This window comes from Thalassophryne amazonica, chromosome 4, assembly GCF_902500255.1.
Source record: "Thalassophryne amazonica chromosome 4, fThaAma1.1, whole genome shotgun sequence".
Lineage (NCBI taxonomy): Eukaryota > Metazoa > Chordata > Actinopteri > Batrachoidiformes > Batrachoididae > Thalassophryne > Thalassophryne amazonica.
The window spans coordinates 85,386,767-85,391,781 of NC_047106.1; positions in this window are offsets into that span (position 1 = coordinate 85,386,767).

A 5,015-nucleotide genomic window follows, 5' to 3' on the forward strand; every position below is an offset into this window, starting at 1 on the left:
TAGTAATTAAGCCAGGAAGTGTTTGCTGTTTGTGCACCTTTGAGCGTTCCTCTGTGTGTTGAGTGTGGACTCACATAATGATTCCTTCTTTCACAGACTCGGTTTGTCGCGGCCACCTGGGGGGTGTCGGCGGGGTCCTTGGGTCCGAATTGGTTCTGGCTCCGGACCGTTAGCGCTGCTGGGAGCGCACCGCAAAACCACCACGCCAGACCGCGCACTTTTTTCACGGCACTGTTATGTTCATTAAACTCTGTTATCCTTTGTACCGTGCTCTGCTTATTTTATACTGGGTCCTTCAAACGCTGGTAGTTATTGTACTTGGCCCACAAATCTTAGAAACATGGTGTCTAACCAGATCCTTACTCTGGATGGCATTACCCTGACCTCTAGTAATACTGTGAGAAATCTTGGAGTCATTTTTGATCAGGATATGTCATTCAAGGCGCATATTAAACAAATATGTAGGACTGCTTTTTTGCATTTACGCAATATCTCTAAAATTAGAAGGTCTTGTCTCAGAGTGATGCTGAAAAACTAATTCATGCATTTATTTCCTCTAGGCTGGACTATTGTAATTCATTATTATCAGGTTGTCCTAAAAGTTCCCTAAAAAGCCTTCAGTTAATTCAAAATGCTGCAGCTAGAGTACTGACGGGGACTGGAAGGAGAGAGCATATCTCACCCATATTGGCCTCTCTTCATTGGCTTCCTGTTAATTCTAGAATAGAATTTAAAATTCTTCTTCTTACTTATAAGGTTTTGAATAATCAGGTCCCATCTTATCTTAGGGACCTCGTAGTACCATATCACCCCAATAGAGCGCTTCGCTCTCAGACTGCAGGCTTACTTGTAGTTCCTAGGGTTTGTAAGAGTAGAATGGGAGGCAGAGCCTTCAGCTTTCAGGCTCCTCTCCTGTGGAACCAGCTCCCAATTCAGATCAGGGAGACAGACACCCTCTCTACTTTTAAGATTAGGCTTAAAACTTTCCTTTTTGCTAAAGCTTATAGTTAGGGCTGGATCAGGTGACCCTGAACCATCCCTTAGTTATGCTGCTATAGACGTAGACTGCTGGGGGGTTCCCATGATGCACTGTTTCTTTCTCTTTTTGCTCTGTATGCACCACTCTGCATTTAATCATTAGTGATCGATCTCTGCTCCCCTCCACAGCATGTCTTTTTCCTGGTTCTCTCCCTCAGCCCCAACCAGTCCCAGCAGAAGACTGCCCCTCCCTGAGCCTGGTTCTGCTGGAGGTTTCTTCCTGTTAAAAGGGAGTTTTTCCTTCCCACTGTAGCCAAGTGCTTGCTCACAGGGGGTCGTTTTGACCGTTGGGGTTTTACATAATTATTGTATGGCCTTGCCTTACAATATAAAGCGCCTTGGGGCAACTGTTTGTTGTGATTTGGCGCTATATAAAAAAATTGATTGATTGATTGATTGTGTTTGTTGTGCGTGTTTCACAACAGTAAAGCTTTGTTATTTGACTTCCTCCATTGTCCGTTCATTTGCGCCCCCTGTTGTGGGTCCGTGTTCCTACACTTTCCCAACACTAGTGGTACCTTGTTTCCCATGTCACAATAAGAAATATACTCAAAACCTGGATTAATCTTTTTAGTCACATAGCACTACTATTATTCTGAACACTACTGTACATTTCACATAACATCCCAACTTCATTGGAATTGGGGTTGTACATCCAGGTTGAATGCTCATTTTACATTGGTTAGACAAGTCTCTTCCCCAATACAGATGGGGTTGTCTGACCGTGTGTGTCAGAACAATGAAAGAGATTGAATCATGGCGGCGACTGCAGATACTGTTGTCGATGAAGACAGCATTCTTGACAACACAGAACTGGAGAATAGGGAATTATTCAGGGAAATCTTTGACAGAAGATTCCGATGACGATTTCCTGGGTTTCGAGTCAGATGACCTCAAAGACTACGAACTGGAGCCTTCAGAACTTGAAGATATAAACTGGACATATACAACCCCTGGCAAAAATTATGGAATCACCAGCCTCTGAGGATGTTCATTCAGTTGTTTAATTTTGTAGAAAAAAAGCAGATCACAGACATGACACAAAACTAAAGTCATTTCAGATGGCAACTTTCTGGCTTTACGAAACACTATAAGAAATCAAGAAAAAAAGATTGTGGCAGTCAGTAACGGTTACTTTTTTAGACCAAGCAGAGGAAAAAAATATGGAATCACTCAATTCTGAGGAAAGAATTATGGAATCACCCTGTAAATTTTCATCCCCAAAACTAACACCTGCATCATATCAGATCTGCTCGTTAGTCTGCATCTAAAAAGGAGTGAACACACCTTGGAGAGCTGTTGCACCAAGTGGACTGACATTAATCATGGCTCCAACACGAGAGATGTCAATTGAAACAAAGGAGAGGATTATCAAACTCTTAAAAGAGAGTAAATCATCATGCAATGTTGCAAAAGATGTTGGTTATTCACAGTCAGCTGTGTCTAAACTCTGGACCAAATACAAACAACATGGGAAGGTTGTTAAAGGCAAACATACTGGTAGACCAAGGAAGACATCAAAGCGTCAAGACAGAAAACTTAAAACAATATGTCTCAAAAATCAAAAAATGCACAACAAAACAAATGAGGAACGAATGGGAGGAAACTGGAGTCAACGTCTGTGACCGAACTGTAAGAAACTGCCTAAAGGAAATGGGATTTACATACAGAAAAGCTAAACGAAAGCCATCATTAACACCTAAACAGAAAAAAAACAAGGTTACAATGGGCTAAGGAAAAGCATTCGTGGACTGTGGATGACTGGATGAAAGTCATATTCAGTGATGAATCTCAAATCTGCATTGGGCAAGGTGATGATGCTGGAACTTTTGTTTGGTGCCGTTCCAGTGAGATTTATAATGATGACTGCCTGAAGAGAACATGTAAATTTCCACAGTCATTGATGATATGGGGCTGCATGTAAGGTAAAGGCACTGGGGAGATGGCTGTCATTACATCATCAATAAATGCACAAGTTTACGTTGATATTTTGGACACTTTTCTTATCCCATCAATTGAAAGGATGTTTGGGGATGTTTCAAGATGATAATGCATCTTGCCATAGAGCAAAAACTGCGAAAACATTCCTTGTAAAAAGACACATAGGGTCAATGTCATGGCATAGGGTCAATGTCAACGAGTAGATCTGATTTGATGCAGGTGTTAGTTTGGGGGATGAAAATTTACAGGGTGATTCCATAATTTCTTCCTCAGAATTGAGTGATTCCATATTTTTTTCCTCTGCTTGGTCTAAAAAGCAACCGTTACTGACTGCCACAATCTTTTTTTCTTGATTTCTTATAGTGTTTCTTAAAGCCAGAAAGTTGTCATTTGAAATGACTTTAGTTTTGTGTCATGTCTGTGATCTGCTTTTTTTCTACAAAATTAAACAACTGAATGAACATCCTCCGAGGCCGGTGATTCCATAATTTTTGCCAGGGGTTGTATACACGCAAACCATACAGGTGTCTCTTATTATATAGAATCAGTAAAAACATACCAACATGTTTCAGGTGTTCCTGCAATGACTAAAAAGCACTGGCATGTTTGTTTTTTTTACTGCTAGCCATGAAGAATTAAAGGGTTTTTAACTTTAACCTGGATCCTCTTGAGTGCCTCAGATTTACTCCACTGTATAAACTTTCTGATCCCAAAACCAAAGCACAGCCAGGTACCACTCCTAACTTATTATTATTTTACTGTGTATTGTTCACATACTCTAAAAAGTAACTATAAACAAAAGCAGTCAGTGAAATGTGATGAAGTAAAAAGTACAATATTGCCTCTGATATGTAGTGGAGTAAAAGTAAAATGGCTGAAAGTAGAAATGGTTCAGTAAAAGTACCTCAAATCTACAGTTTGAATCAGTTTCAAATCCAGCAGGCTTTTCAAGTTCGAGGTCTGTTAGAAAAGTATCGGACCTTTTTATTTTTTTTCAAAAACCTGATGATTTGAATCACGTGTGGCTTGCATGGGCAAACCTTGAACCTTCGTGACATGTGTGAACTTTTCCAACGTCTGTTGATTGCATCATTTGCCTGGTAGCAGCCTTTGTGTGGACGGTGTCGTGCGCTCAGCGTTTTTTCATTCCAAGGAAAAAGACGGAACAACTGTAGCAGCGCCGCATCAATTTGCCAAAAACTGGGTGACAGCAGGTGGAAAACCATTCGGATTATTCAGACGGCTTTTCGGTGACTTTTCAGTCATGTGACTATCCGAGAAATTGTGGAAGAGGTGGGCATGTCACAGCATGTCCTGTGAGACTTCAACACGAAGGCGCTTCTGCTCCGCCGTCAGAAGCTTCAGGAAAGAATTTCGCCGCCACTCTTTTCATGGCAAATCTTCTTTCACAGTGGAATGTACCGAAATGTCCACCTCTTCCGCAATTCTCGGATAGTCACACGATGGTCCTGCATCACCACAGCGTTCACTTTGGAAATGATCTGGTCGTTTCAGCGTGTTGATGGCCGACCGGAGCGTGGCTCGCTCTCCACTGTTGTATGGACGTCTTTAAACCAGTTGTACCGCTCCTTAATCTGTGTGATGCTCATAGCATCGTCACCGAAAGCCGTCTGAATAATCTGCATGGTTTCCACCTGGCTGTCGCCCAGTTTCTGGCAAAATTTGATGCGGCACTACTCCAGTCGTTCCGTCTTTTTCCGTGGAATGAAAAACGCCGAGCGCACGACACACGTCCCACACAAAGGCTGCTTACCAGAAAATAATGCATCGACAGGCGTGAAAAAATTCACGCATGCGCATGAAGGTTCAAGATTTGCTCATGCAAGCACACGTGATTCAAATCCATCAGATTTTTGAAAAAATAAAAAGGTCTGATACTTTTCTAACAGAACTCGTATATGTGTTGTAATTTTCTGTCATGTATGTTGTTGCTGTATGTGTTCATTTGTTATCAATAGGACATAAAACACGTTCCTGACAGAATCAGAATTTAAGATGATGCAAAACGGTTTTTG